This window comes from Culex pipiens, chromosome 2 (genome assembly GCF_016801865.2).
Source record: "Culex pipiens pallens isolate TS chromosome 2, TS_CPP_V2, whole genome shotgun sequence".
In the NCBI taxonomy this organism is placed as follows: domain Eukaryota; kingdom Metazoa; phylum Arthropoda; class Insecta; order Diptera; family Culicidae; genus Culex; species Culex pipiens.
Genome location: NC_068938.1, coordinates 80474103 through 80488817, shown reverse-complemented (window position 1 = coordinate 80488817; position 14715 = coordinate 80474103). Strand labels below are relative to the sequence as shown.

Here is a 14715-nt window from a genome sequence, read left to right as displayed (position 1 = left end):
GATTTGAAGATTTGAAGATTTGAAGATTTGAAGATTTGAAGATTTGAAGATTTGAAAATTTGAAGATTTGAAGATTTGAAGATTAGAAGATTTGAAGATTTGAAGATTTGAAGATTTGAAGATTTGAAGATTTGAAGATTTGAAGATTTGAAGATTTGAAGATTTGAAGATTTGAAGATTTGAAGATTTGAAGATTTGAAGATTTGAAGATTTGAAGATTTGAAGATTAGAAGATTAGAAGATTTGAAGATTTGAAGATTTGAAGATTTGAAGATTTGAAGATTTGAAGATTTGAAGATTTGAAGATTTGAAGATTTGAAGATTTGAAGATTTGAAGATTGGAAGATTTGAAGATTTGAAGATTTGAAGATTTGAAGATTTGAAGATTTGAAGATTTGAAGATTTGAAGATTTGAAGATTTGAAGATTTGAAGATTTGAAGATTTGAAGATTTGAAGATTTGACAATTTGTTGTTCAACTTTTTAAAATAAAAAAACGATATTTTATTTTTTTAAAATCATGCGATGTCACTTGAAAACAAAACATAATTTCAAATAACTACACTTACATTGTTACTCTACTACCAATGCCAAACCCTTGATAATAACTACGTCCAAACGTGGAAACTGCAGCCTCCAGTGTCAATGACATCTGTGCTCGGATAAACACCACACACACCCAAATTCCACATCCAGTCAACCCCAGACTGATGCACCCCATTCCCGGCCTGTCTGGAAAATTTGACCCCCACCAAAAATGACACAAAAAGCCAGTTTCACCCTCCATCCTCGTTGCCAACCCACCACGTGCCACTGTTTTTGCGCGCACATTTATATTACTGAACTGTCTTCTGAATTGAATCAAAAATTAAATCAGCAGCTAGTAACCGGCGCGGCAGTCTGGCCTCATCCCTCCGGAACCAACCGCCACCGAGCTAGGGTTTGTTTTTTCGTTGTTGGCGGCCAGACTGTCTCACCCACTATCGCGGGGGGTTTCACCCCCTTTGGACGAGGCAAAATTTTAATCGATTTTCCTGTGTGCATTTTTGAAATTCTCCCCCCGAAAATTTTCAACATTTGCAAACTCCCTCAAAATTACCATTGGCAACTCCCCCATCCTTCCCTTGAAGGGTGTGGAACCAGACAGTAGTTCCACCAGTCCCCTGGACCTCCCCGTGGCAGGTTTGGTCGAAGCTGACAGCGCAAAACTTTGTTCCTGGCTGGTGGTTCGCAAACCCATCCCTGCTGGGACCCGCTCGCTGTCTGGAATGTTCCCCGGGAACTGACTGGCGCAGCAGCTGCCCGGGATGCAGACAGGCAGGCCAGGAAGGCGCGGTCCTAGACAGCTCGGGAGAGGGGGGGCTGGGAACTACAACCGCACTAAAAGGACGATCGGGGTTGGTTGGGGAACACAATTTTGAATAAACAGTCCTAAATTTTTTGGATATGAAGAAAATACGATAATAACAATTTTTAAAAATAGGGTTAAAACTACAACAAAGGACATCAGAAGCAAGCCAAATCCCATTTCACCCAGCAATGCCCTCTCCAGACCCCCACAGCTTGTTGCGGGTGGAGCTCGGCAGCAGAACCACCCTCACGCCACCGTTGCAGCGCGGGAAAACCCGGAACTGAACGCCGACGACAACGCGCAGACATTCTACGCCACGGCACCGTCCGCCTCCACCTTCCCGAATCCAGTTGTCCCCCGGAGTGGCTGGTGTGTGGTTTGAGTCAGCTGTCTGGAATGGATTTTTGGGATAGAAACAAAAAAAAGCTTGGCGGCAACCAAAAGAGAGCCGCAAAACAGAGAGAGCAGTTGGTCCTGGAATGGGGACACTGCGACCGAGAACCTGACTCTCGGATTTGGGGGGCAGGTAAGGGGGAGGAAGGGGAGGGGGTTGAAAACTCGAATCGACTCCGAATGTCGACTCCCCCTTCTCCCCCTTGGTCTTTATCACTGTCAATGTTGTGAACTAGGAAGTTCGAGAGGAGCAGACCAAACAGTAGACGACTCTGGTGACCACGCAGACACGTCGGAAATGCGAGTTCTAAACGAGGGTGGCAAAATGGATAAATTTGGGCTATGATATTTGACATTAACCAAAATTTAAACTTAAGTTTTGTCAGTTTAACAAATATTAAACTCCATTTTATTTCAATAATTAAAAAATAAATGACAAACATGTTAAGTAATCTCTGCACTGCTTTCACGATAAAATTGGATTCCCTCCAAATTTCTAGAACAAAGTACTGAATCTTGTTGGTTTTCTTGAAAGAGCACATGATTTTGACCCAAACTGCATCATTACGAAAAAAGTGATGAAAAAACTTACATAATCCACAAAAATTTCACCGTAAGCAGGGGGACACTGATGGTTATTTAACAATAATTATGAAAACTTTCCTTGGATGATTTTACACTTGAAAAAAGCAAAAAAATACACTCGTTGCTAGTTTTAAGCGTTATTTAAACATTTAAAAAAAAAATCTTAGGATTTAAACGCATTTTCAGGAGAAAAGATACATATTATATTTGGAAAAAAAAATTAATCCTTTACAACCCAACCCCGCCTTTAGACGGGCTTCGATTTAAAAAACTTATAGGTTGGAATTTTTACTTGTTTTATGTGACTTTGCCAATGTTTTTAAAAATGTAATTTTTTTTGAGGTCAACTTTGGCAGTGTTTTCTACTAACATTTCTTATATTTAAAGTAAAAAGAAGTATGCAGTAATTTTTATAATGCCTCAGACTATGCCTCTACGCATTTATTTACAATTTAAATGATAATGGTGCCATTTTATAGCAGAAAATGTGAAAAACGTGCAAAAAATTGTAAAAGTTACTGTAAAAAAAAGAAAAAAATTAGGTAGGCAAAATGTAATGATAGGAGATGGTAGAGTAGGCCAAATACTACCAAAAACAAACATAAACTAAACAAGATAAATGAAAATCAAAATACTAAAAATGAAACAACAAAAACATAAAACATAAAACAAGAGAAATAAAGTTTTTCGTAGAACAAAAGTTGCTCAAACTTACCTCCTAAACACGGGAAAAATAAAAAATCGAAAAAAATAGGCAGTAGAGGGTTAAACTGCCAAATTGATTTCAGTGACACAACAATTTTTTTTTTTCATTGAAAAAAAAACTATTTCTGAATTTTTTCAAAACTTTGTTTTACTTTTACTTAACATCATATTTACATTCATTATTCAAAGATTATGAAGTAAGTTAAATAATCATAACCTTAAAAAGGGTCAATTTGACTGACTATCAAGTTTTTTTTTAAATATTAATTTTCTTGACAACCATTTTTTAAAGCACAATTATTATTATTATTATTTTTTTAACGTTGGGGGCCTCAGCAAATGTTTGAAAAATATCTAGTGACAAAATTTGACAGTGAGTGATTCTCGCTGAAAGTGGACCACTATTTACACAAGGTGCTCAAAAATCAAAAGCAATGAGAAACCATGTTTGGTTGGTTGAATTTGTCCTCACCTCGGCGTCACGAAGCTAAAACATTTTTTTAATTAGTAATTTTTTGACTTAGGCGCGTCTACAAAATTGCTAATAACTTTGCAAAACTTCAACGAACCCTTGATGTTTAGGGGTGTTTTGGAAAGGAAATGAGCAGAGCTTTCGAATGCACTTGTCAGAAAAATACCGTTCCATACATTTTTAGTCATAAAACAACAATGTATTTTTAAAAGTCATTTTTGAAGGCCGGCGCCCCGCTTTATCGAAAAACTGACAAATCCATTCGAAAGCTGAGATGATTTCACATAAAGGACCAATAAATCTAAGGTGTATGTTCCTCCTCTCTTTTTTAATGTTATTTTGATTCTGAGAGCGCAGCGCTCCGTTCGTATTTCGGGCGCTCAGAATGTTGCATTAGCTTGCCCCAATTTAAGGTTTTGTCAAACAATATAGGTGCTCACTTTTTAAATGATAGTTTATTGTCCAAGGATCAAGATGCACTATCGATAATTGACCAATATTTAAGGTTTTGGGTTCTGCCAGGCAATTTAATGTCGGAAAGTTGTTTTTGTTTACTTGTTTTGTTGTTAAATGCTTATTTACAATTGGGTGGACATTTTTACAGTAAAACTAATGTAGGAATTTTCACCACGAACATTTTTCTCGAGGAGAAAACGTAATTTCGATACTCCAACGCAGAGATATTTGAGTTTTAGTGAGAAAAAAGTGCCAATTTTACAAATTTCCCAGAATTAACAAGCACGGCCTATTATTTACATGCGGCATATAGTTTGGAAGCCAAAGTATGGTTTCTTACAGTTATTTAGGTCGCTGATTTCGGATTTGCAATCAAATTTCAGATAAACAGTGAACAGTGAAATTTCGAGCCACGCCTAAATGTTATTTGCATATAGTGAAAATGGTTGCGAGCGATTTTTCTATTCCTTTCAAAGTTATGGAAACCGTCATTAATTAATGACTGACGTATACAATCGTTCCACAAAATCATAAAAAAAATTCCTTAAAAATCTAAAGTTTTCATTTATTTTTAAATTTACATTGAAACCAGCCAAATCACAAAACGAGGTTTTCAGACATTCTCAAAACAATCAGAACTTGAAAAAACATTCTTCATAAAAAAATCCGTGAGTAAAATATCAATTAAAGGTGAGCAAAAGATGAAATATGACCGAATTCACTAGCGAGTAAAATTACAGCATATTACCGCAAATAACTTTTGGGTGTGGCTCGAAATTTCACTGTTCACTGTTTATCTGAAATTTGATTGCAAATCCGAAATCAGCGACCTAAATAACTGTAAGAAACTATACTTTGGCTTCCTAACTATATGCCGCATGTAAATAATAGGCCGTGCTTGTTAATTCTGGGAAATTTGTAAAATTGGCACTTTTTTCTCACTAAAACTCAAATATCTTTGCGTTGGAGTATCGAAATTACGTTTTCTCCTCGAGAAAAATGTTCGTGGTGAAATTTCCTACATGCTACATTCATTAGTTTTACTGTAAAAATGTCCACCCAATTGTAAATAAGCATTTAACAACAAAACAAGTAAACAAAAACAACTTTTCGACAATAAATTGCCTGGCAGAATCCAAAACCTTAAATATTGGTCAATTATCGATAGTGCATCTTGATCCTTGGATAATAAACTATCATTTAAAAAGTGAGCACCTATATTGTTTGACAAAACCTTAAATTGGGGCAAGCTAATGCAACATTTTGCTCTGCTCATTTCCTTTCCAAAACACCCCTAAACATCATGGGTCCGTTGAAGTTTTGCAAAGTTATAAGCAATTTTGTAGACGCGCCTAAGTCAAAAAATTACTAATTAAAAAAAATGTTTTAGCTTCGTGGCGCCGAGGTGAGGACAAATTCAACCAACCAAACATGGTTTCTTTCATAACTTGGTGGGGGCTATTGGAAAAGTACATTGCTTTTGATTTTTGAGCACCTTGTGTAAATAGTGGTCCACTTTCAGCGAGAATCACTCCAGTACCGTATTTGATTATAAATGCAAAAAAACGCAATACAATGTGATCCTAAAAAAAAAAAAATTTGTTTTTTTTTTTAAATTGAGCAGCTGGCTGGCGAAAATCGGTAAAAATAAAAAACACCCTGAGTAAAAAGAAAAATGATTTTGGCTAGAAGATTGCTTTAAAAAAATAAAATAAAAATATATATTATGTACAAAATAAACCCACAAAACAGTATCACAAAATCTTAAAGACTTTGAAAAAAATCTATTTTTTGTAAATCGATGCCTTTGTGCAATCCTACGCTAACTAGATAGAAAAACCAGCAAGCTTTGTACAAAAAAGCAAAGAGGTATCGAACTGTTATGTCTCTGCCATAAAATCGAATGTCGAATAGTGTCGAAATATGACTAAATTAAATAAAAAAAAGTATTTTGATTGTTTCTGTGTTGATTTCAAAAGGTCATGTAATTGAATAATTGAATTTCAAAAATAACAGTGTTTGAATCTATAATCATTTTTGGTCATTTTTTTTAATAATCGCGAAATAAGATCTTTCGGTTCAAGAAATTATTTCATTTATTTATATGATTATGCTTCTTAATTTTTAAATGAGAGGATCAAATAAAATAAAGTCAAGGAATTTAAATTGAACTTTTTAATTCTTAAGAAAATTAAATTGATTGGTTCGGGTGATACCAATCTTTGTGAATAGGAAGCATAATTTTTTTAATGTTCAATTTTGATACATAAAATTAATTAAAGGTTGTTTATTTTATTCGTTGCATTAGAGCAATTCCAGCTCAAATCAGGAATTTTTCTGGTACTTTTGTACCCGACCTTCTCCGATTTCAATGAAACTTTGTAGACATTTTATCCTAGGCCTACGTAAGCCATTTTTGTGTATATAGAGCCAATTGTACTCAAAATGACATTTGAGAAGGGCGTAAGTTATTTAAATATTTTTGTATTTTGTGATTTAAAAATAACTGTATCTCGAAGCCGTTGCATCGTATCGAAAAGTGGTCAAAGACAAACTTGTAGGAAATTGAACGGGCTTTCTGAAAAAAATACACTGAAACAAAAATAAAAAAAACGTCAAAATTTTTCAGAATCAATAGTGGAAATCGATTCCCTAGACAATTTTACATAAAAGTCTCCATATTGACCATTGTCCTAAGTCCAATCCTTGGGAAAATACAGCGGGTTTAAAAATAAAAATGTTGAAAAAATAGATTTTTTGGTGGTTTTTGGCAATTTCTATATGACAGACTTGGTTTTTCAGTCTCGTAAATATTTTTAGCGGAAAGCTCGTCCAATTTCCCATAAGTTTGTCTTTTTGTAACATTTTAGGCTATTTCCTCAAAAATTTTGAGCGAAAAAAAATCGTGACATCACCATCAAATTTAACTTTTAAACTTAAAAATTGAAAAATCTCATAGAAGTGGCGTGTATTTTTGTTTCAGTGTTTTTTTTTCAGAAAGCCCGTCCAATTTCCTACAAGTTTGTCTTTTACCAATTTTTGATAGGATGCGACGGCTTCGAGATACAGTAGTTTTTAAATTGCTAGTATAACATGTCTACAAAGTTTCATTGAAATCGGAGAGAGTCGGGTACAAAAGTACCAGAAAAAAATCCTGATTTGAGCTGGAAGTGTTCATTAAGTAACCACTTACACCTCTATTATTCTGGTACCAGATTAAAAAGTTGTTCACTATCCTCAACTCTTTTTAGAACAGAAAAATCTCCTAAAAGGACAACCCTTCGATTTAATGTTCATTGATTGAAAACCCACCAAGTCCCTTCCGGGAGGACACTGGCTGGCGGGACAGATGCTGGGAATGTGCACATGTGTGCGTAATACGCAGCTGAGGGTGGTGATAGTTCGTGTTCAGGAAATTGCATCTACCTACATCTAGGAGGGGTTCTAGGGACAGACGGCTGAAGAACATTCTGCAAATGGCTTCATGAAACCACCATCGCACACAACCACACGTTTGAACGACGACGAACTCGCACTGCTGCCGGCTGCCAAAAATGCCAATCTACGAGAGTTGAAGAGGTGGGAGTTGGGGCTGGGTATCGATATGAATGGGGTTGTCTGCTGTTGTACATACATGTAGAAAGGCACCACTGGTATGTTTGTGTGCGTGTACTGAGATAACAAAGGTGCCAATGAACTTTGGCGAATTCCCGGCCAGGACCTTGCCAAAAAGGACACTGCTGGACCGGATTTGGGGGGTGGTGCTGGGGCGGTTGGTCACGTGCTTCCCCGGGTGCGTTCGGACGACGCTGCTTTTGTCGTCTGGGATGTTTTGTGTGTTGGTCCTTTGTGCTAACTTCCTGGATGCCAGACTGTTGGTGGGGATGATTCCAGACGGTTACTGGAGAGCAGGAATCGATGGTGAAGTTTCATGTCATTTTTGTTTTGTTTTATGAAGCACGACAAACCTGAATAATTCACGAGATCACTTGAATTTTGCAAAAGTTGTCAGTTGAAAAAATCAAATTCGTCTACGAAAATAAAAACGGACATTGAACTACCTTGAACCAGTTCTAAAAATTAACTATTTAACACGTTAAACAATTACCAAATTGCGATCGCCTTTGAAGGCCACAAGCCCCGTCGCGCCGTCTGCGCCGACAATCGATCGCAAGTCCATGTACCAGACGAGGTAGAACATTCACAACCCAATTCCTCGAACCATCAAAGCCTGGTCTCGGCAATGTTTCACCGATTGGCAGTCTGCAGGTATTTTGCAAGCATTTTGTTATTTTTCAACTCAAGTTTTGTATTTTATTTATTTTTTCGAAAGGCATCCTCCTTTCCCTTAAGTCGCTCAAAGCCGGAGTGATTGCAACTTGAGCCCAGCCGGAGTTGGTTCGAGCCACTATCCGAAGCATTGATCTAGTTTAGCATTTAGCCTCAGTCGGTCTGGTAATCGATGTGCGCATTCACGCTTGGCCAAATTGCATAAAGGCAATGCTTTTTTTTTTAAAGCAACACTAAACTGAACTAAACGGAGTCGCGTTTTAACGGCTTGTCGTGTGCTGAACGATGAGTCGATTTGTCGCCTTGGCGGGGGAGTTGGTGTTGGCGACGACGACGACGACGAAGACGATGAGTCCCTTTTACTTGACGAAATGGCGTTGACTCTGGTAGACAGTCGATGACAGTGAGGTCTTGACTGATTTTTTTACACACTGAAAAAATAAATAAAAAACAATGACGTGTAGAAGTTTTGCCTCCAACATTTTTAATGTAACTCAGTCTGAGTTATTATAAGTGAGTTTTTGATTTATATTATTTGTTGATTTGGCTAAAACTGAACCAAAAATGTTTTTTTTTTGTAATTGAGTCTGATCTTTTCGCAAATTTTGAAATCAAGACAAACAATTCCAAAAGGCGTAAATTTAAATATTCTTAGACAAATTGTTTTGCAATCATTAGTTTCCAAAATGTCCAAAATAATATTTGGAGAACAAATTTTTTTTGTGAATTTTAATTTCACTTTTTATTACAAAAACTTGATTTGCAAAAAACACTATTTTTTGTATGTTATAGGAGGCATCAAATGCCAACTTTTCAGATATTTCCAGAATGTGCAAAAAATCTTTGACCGAGTTACGAATTTTTGAATCAATACTACTTTTTCAAAAAATCAAAATATTGGTCGCAAAAAAATATCAACTTTATTTTTCGATCTAAAATCAAATTTGCAATCTAAAACAACTTCAGTGAAATTTTAATAAAGTGCACTATTTTAAGTTATAGCAATTTTTAAGTAAGTTTTTGAAAATAGTCGCAGTTATTTTTTTTTAATTAGTGCCCATGTTTGCACACTTTTGAAAAAATATTTTTGAAGAGCTGAAAAATTTCACTATATTATGCTTTAGAACTTTGTTGATACGATACTTGGTTGCTGTGATATTGCCATGCAAAGATTTAAGAACAGGAAAATTCAACTCATTTATGTCTCACCCAAACAACCCACTATTTTCTAATGTTGATATCTCAGCAACGAATGGTTCGATTTTCAATGTTAAAATATGAAATATTTGTGAAATTTTCCGATCTTTTCGTATTTCCAATTTATATTCATCTTTTCGAAAACAATATTAATTTTTTTTCAAATCAAGACAATTATTTTAAAAGGGCGTAATATTGAATGTTTGTTTTGAATAGTGAAATTAAAAATCACATCTTTTTTACCGTGTATGATTTTTTCAGTGTTACCCTTATCTTTATAAGTTGCAGGTATAACTTTGCCAAAGACACCAAATCGATCAAAAAATTCCTTCAAAAGATACAGATTTTTGAATTTTTGTATATCATTTCTGTATGGACAGCTGCCAAATTTGTATGGAAAATTATATGAACGAACTAATGATGCAAAATGGCTTCTTTGGGCTTACCGAAGGCACCAAAAAAGTTTCAGCTAGATAAAAAAATACAGAAAAATAAAAAAATACGATTTTGTAGAGAATTGCTCACTAATGCAGGAAAATGCTTTTGAAATACACACTTCGAAAAAATCGTGTAATATTCCGTCTTTTTGATGCACATAACTGGAGCGTCAAATAAGACATAAAATTACGTCAGATTTTAAAATTACATGACTCAATCGACAGGCTTTATTGAGTGTAAAATTACAGCAGACACAATTTCGTTTGATTAGTTTCTTATTGGATTTTGCGGATTATTCTTATTGGGCAAACACGACACCTTAAAAGTTGTTTGAAATACTATTATTTGCATGACTGTAGAAATTGATTTTTATAACTTTTTGTTCACTGTCAAAAGCTTTTCTTTTGTGATTATCTCCCAAGATTTTTGTTTTCCTCCATGTGTGGTACACTCGTTCAACTCGTTCGATTTCGCGCACCTGTATTGACCGCACATCTGAAGTATTTCGTTCCTGGTCCTCAACTGGGGCCGTGCTGAGAAATCCGGTTCTGTTCACTCTGGAATTGCCGGTCGAACTTCGCTCCTCATCTGAGTTTCATCGAGCTGGGGTCTGTCAGCTGCTGACGGCATGGAGACCTGCCGGATAACCTTTTGCCGGAACGCAGTTCATGTGTTGATGGCCGAACCTTTTGCCGGAAAGTAGTTGCGAGGAAGATAACTGTTCCAATGGTCCAGCAGCTCTAATCGGAACAGGTTCCGCGCCGGATCTATAAAGATTTTTTCACCAAACTGCAATGAAAAACAACAAAAATATGTTGGTTTTTTTTTTAATTTTTGTGTAAAAAGATTAAATTTACCTCTACGTGAAGATTTGTTGTAATTTTCCTAAATTTTAGCTTTGCGGCCAGCTGCAAAACGATTGAAATTAAAACAGCCACGGCAACAATATTTTGGCTGACTTCAAACATGGCTGACGTTTCTGATGAGCCTCTACACTGCTAAAAGTTTCCACGTAAAGTTCGGGTTAAAAATCAAATCGGGTTCGGGTTAATGTAACACAAAATTACATCAAAAAACACGCTCTCGATATGTGCATCATAATTTACCGAAAATTGGGTAATGGTTAATTGAATTTTACGTTTTCTATGATGTAAAATTGAGTTTCAATGTACACACGATGATTTTGGCAAGCTACGTCGAAAGAATCATAATTTTACATCAAATTTTTGATTACATGATTTCAATTTGCGTTAAAATCATGATTACGATAAATGTAAAATTCATATTTTTTTAGTGTGTAGTGTTCAGGTGATTAAGCGGGGGTGACATAATCTTTTAAAAATATTTGCAACGGCCCCAATATCCACATCTGGAATTATTTTTTTTTCGCTCAGATCTTTAAATTTCTTGAACTTTAAAATTTTGATTTTTAAAAGATCTAAAACCATTTGTTTGGAATTTAGATTTTAGATGATAGGTTTGAATTTAAAATTACGACTTTATTTTTAAACGAAAAGAGCCAAAAATTTCACAATAGATTCATTTATATTATTTTTAAATTCGAAGTTTTCGCAGCATTCTATCAACAAATTCAAAATGCAACATTAAAATTGAAAATAAAAAAAATATTCTAAATATTTTCTTTATAAAAAACATAAGTTGCAAAAAAACTTCATGAAAACAATTAAAGTTAATTTCGATAGCTGATTTTAATTTGGCATCTGAGAATGAATTTTGAATTCAAATATTTTCTATGCACTCCCTAAACATATTTTCTGTTATTATCTTGTGACAACGACCGTTTGGGTTGAAAATGAATTAATGATGCCGGTTTTTTAAACTCAACAAACTCAGCAAAATGCTTTAAACAGATTTTAGAACTTCGCTTACGTTTCCCGGATATCGCAATGCAGGCTGTGACATGAAATACAAATTGTTAGGAAATGTGATTTATTTTTTCTAATTTTCATAATTTTTTTCATGCACCGGCAATCTTACGTTTTTGAAAATACACTGATTGCGTCGATACTATTAACTTCAGCTTATTTTAGTTTGTATGGGAATTCTGTGCATACTTGTGACACGTAGTACATTTTTCGCTTTCAAGGCACACTTGTGACACGTGGTTTTGATTTTTATTAATACTGTATCTTTTAACTGGTGTTTTTCTGGTTGTATAGACAAAGCTTCACACAAATCAAAAATAAAAATTAAAGATCTCGAAAATGTTCAGAAATAGTCATAAAAAATCTTAAAATTTAATGGTTTTATGATTTCAAAAAAAAACATAAATTAATATTTGTAAAGAGACTGATATTACAGTCGACTCTCTGGCTGTCGATCTTCCTGATATCAATGTTGATCCAGCTGCCAATAAAATTTTCAGTCCCTTCAAGAAGCATGCTTTGATTTTTCGTTCTATAATTTGATACCTCCCGCTTTCGACGGTCTTTTCAATATCGACAACGATAGAGTCCACTGTAATTACAATTTCTTCAAAAAAAAAAATTCTAAAGCTTCCTATCTTTATAACTCGAAAAAATGCAAACAAGTTTCATGCAAGAACTTTTCGTTTTCAAATTATTTTTTTTCGGGTTTTTTTTTTTCGCTACGATACAATGATTGAATTCTAAGGTAAAAGTGACAGGAACATTTTTTTGAATTGATATTGGCAATTTTCAACTCCTAATTTCATTAGAACCGACCACTCTCTAATGACTTCATTTTCTGTCACCAATAACACTCTCTTTTCATTTCACACGAAACATATGCTCATAATTGAAAAATTAATATCATCAACGCTGAAAGGGTCTTCATGATCAAAGCAAACTTTTTACTCTGCAGTCCTTTGCAGCTCACATCACATGAACACCCTGACAGACGGACCGGGCCGACAACGGCCCGAAAACCGCCGGACGGCTCGACAAAACGGCCCGAATTCCGACGGTTTGTCCGACGGGATTCGGGCCCTTTTCGTGCGTATATGCAACACTTTGTCCGACGATCGTCGAAATCGACGTTTGAGAAAATCGACGTTGACGGGCCGTTGTCGGGCCGTTTTCGGGCGACTTTGTTATTTAGATTGTCCTGCCATTGTCGGGTGCTCTCGTTTTGGATTTTTGGGTTATTTAAATGAAAATAATTAAATGTTGATCAATACATTTTTATTATCCTGTTTTTACAACAAATAATCCACAATCTTGGCCATACTGCAAGAAAAAGTTCTTGAAAAAGTTGGTAATCCGAGGTGCCAAAAACTTTTTGGATGTTGGATGATGGAAGTTTGATGAGTTGCTTGGAAATTTAAATTCCTGAAACAAGGATTCGAGTCAGCAATAGATGAGAACCAAAAAGCTATTCTGAATTTACCTCTTGCATTTTACCGTTTTCCTGGTTCAGAAAGTCCCTGAATTTGAAACCGCTGGCTTTGTATTTGAGCATCGAGCCCATCGCTCAACAGCACGCCTTCCGGATTGACGCATCGGAATCTGCACAAACAATGCTTTTTGTTTTAATTATTTCTAATTTAAAATTATAAAATAACCTTTTCGTGGTGGACTTTGAAAAAAAAAATGAACTGTCATCCAATTGCGTAGCCTACTAGTACCAACACGAACTGCAGATGTCACCTTTGACATTCGATGAAATGCACGACAAACGCTCGAAAATGGCAGGACACAATCGACATCGAGGGATAACGCTTCGAATCGCACGACCGCCGGACTTCAGTCTAACAGGGCACAGTGTTGCACTTTTATCAGCACCCCATCCCCGAAAACGCCAGCAACAATCTTGCCTTGTACTGCAAAATTTTAGAGTAGAAAAAAAGTAATTTTCCCAAAAAGTTTTTCCGCCTCCTTCCCCTTTTCCTCATCCCACACTTGGCTGCAAAACTTTTGCACCGGGCGACGTAAACCATTTTCACTTGTAATTGGATTTCACCCCTCAAGTTGTTCCCTTTTTTTCTCTCTCTCTTTATTTTATTTTATTCTGTTGCCGTTGGTTCGAACAAGCACTGAAAAATTAATAAACAGCAAGAAAATCATCTCACCCTCGTCCCCCACGCCTTCCCACTTTCGCACTCTGTTTTCCACTCGGTACTTTTCCATTTCGGGTTTTCCCTTTTCTACTGCGGTCTTTTTTTTTATTTCCCTGTTCCCCGTGGTGGGAGTGGGGTAGGGGTGTAAAGCAGGAGGGAGGGGAGACTCTTCTCATTTCCCCTTGTGGCAAACATTCAAGTGAGTGTGTGTGTGTGTAAGTGTATTTGCCCTTACGCACTCTCTGTTGATGACAGCGAAAGTGAAAATTTTCATCTTCAAAACTCGAGAGTCGTCGTCAGGTTCTTTTTTTCCCCACCTCTCCTCTAGCGCAATCTTGTTGGCTCGAGTTCATTCTTGCTGTTGCCCTTATGCTCTTTGCTTCTTTTTTTTCGTTTCTTTATGTTTTATGTTACAACACTGACTGTAAGTACACACATTTGTGCGGGGAGAATGAGAAGCAAAAAAAAAAAGAAACACAAAACAAGACGAGATTTGACGAGCACTCTCACATGTGATTTCCCGGAATTTTACTTTTGGCTTGCACTTGGCTGATGCTGCTGCTACTGCTACTGCTACTGGAGAGAGAGGGAGCTACACTACACAGCTAGTGCTTCTGAAAATATGTTTCTTATGGGGCTTATGATATATGTTGGCGCTAGAATGCTAGAATGACGACGACGTGTGCCGTGTTGGTACTTGAAGCGGCAGAGGATGGTTAGTTGCTTTGTTGGGGTACGCAGATTTATTGAAGGAGCTACAATTGTAGTATTCGTGGCAGCGTGGCAGTTG

At 36.1% G+C, this 14715-nt stretch overlaps 1 protein-coding gene and 1 long non-coding RNA gene across 2 annotated transcripts in view; one reads left to right on the top strand and one right to left on the bottom strand.

Annotated features, from left to right (window-relative positions):
- Positions 1–14715, top strand: part of LOC120418313 (protein disks lost) — a 430904-nt gene that overhangs the window by 86187 nt on the left and 330002 nt on the right. The window lies entirely within an intron of this gene.
- Positions 13036–13620, bottom strand: LOC128093015 (uncharacterized). The gene is made up of 2 exons (XR_008212176.1): positions 13256–13620; positions 13036–13197 (listed from the first exon to the last, which is right to left on the bottom strand). It is a non-coding gene; the product is annotated as an uncharacterized LOC128093015 (long non-coding RNA).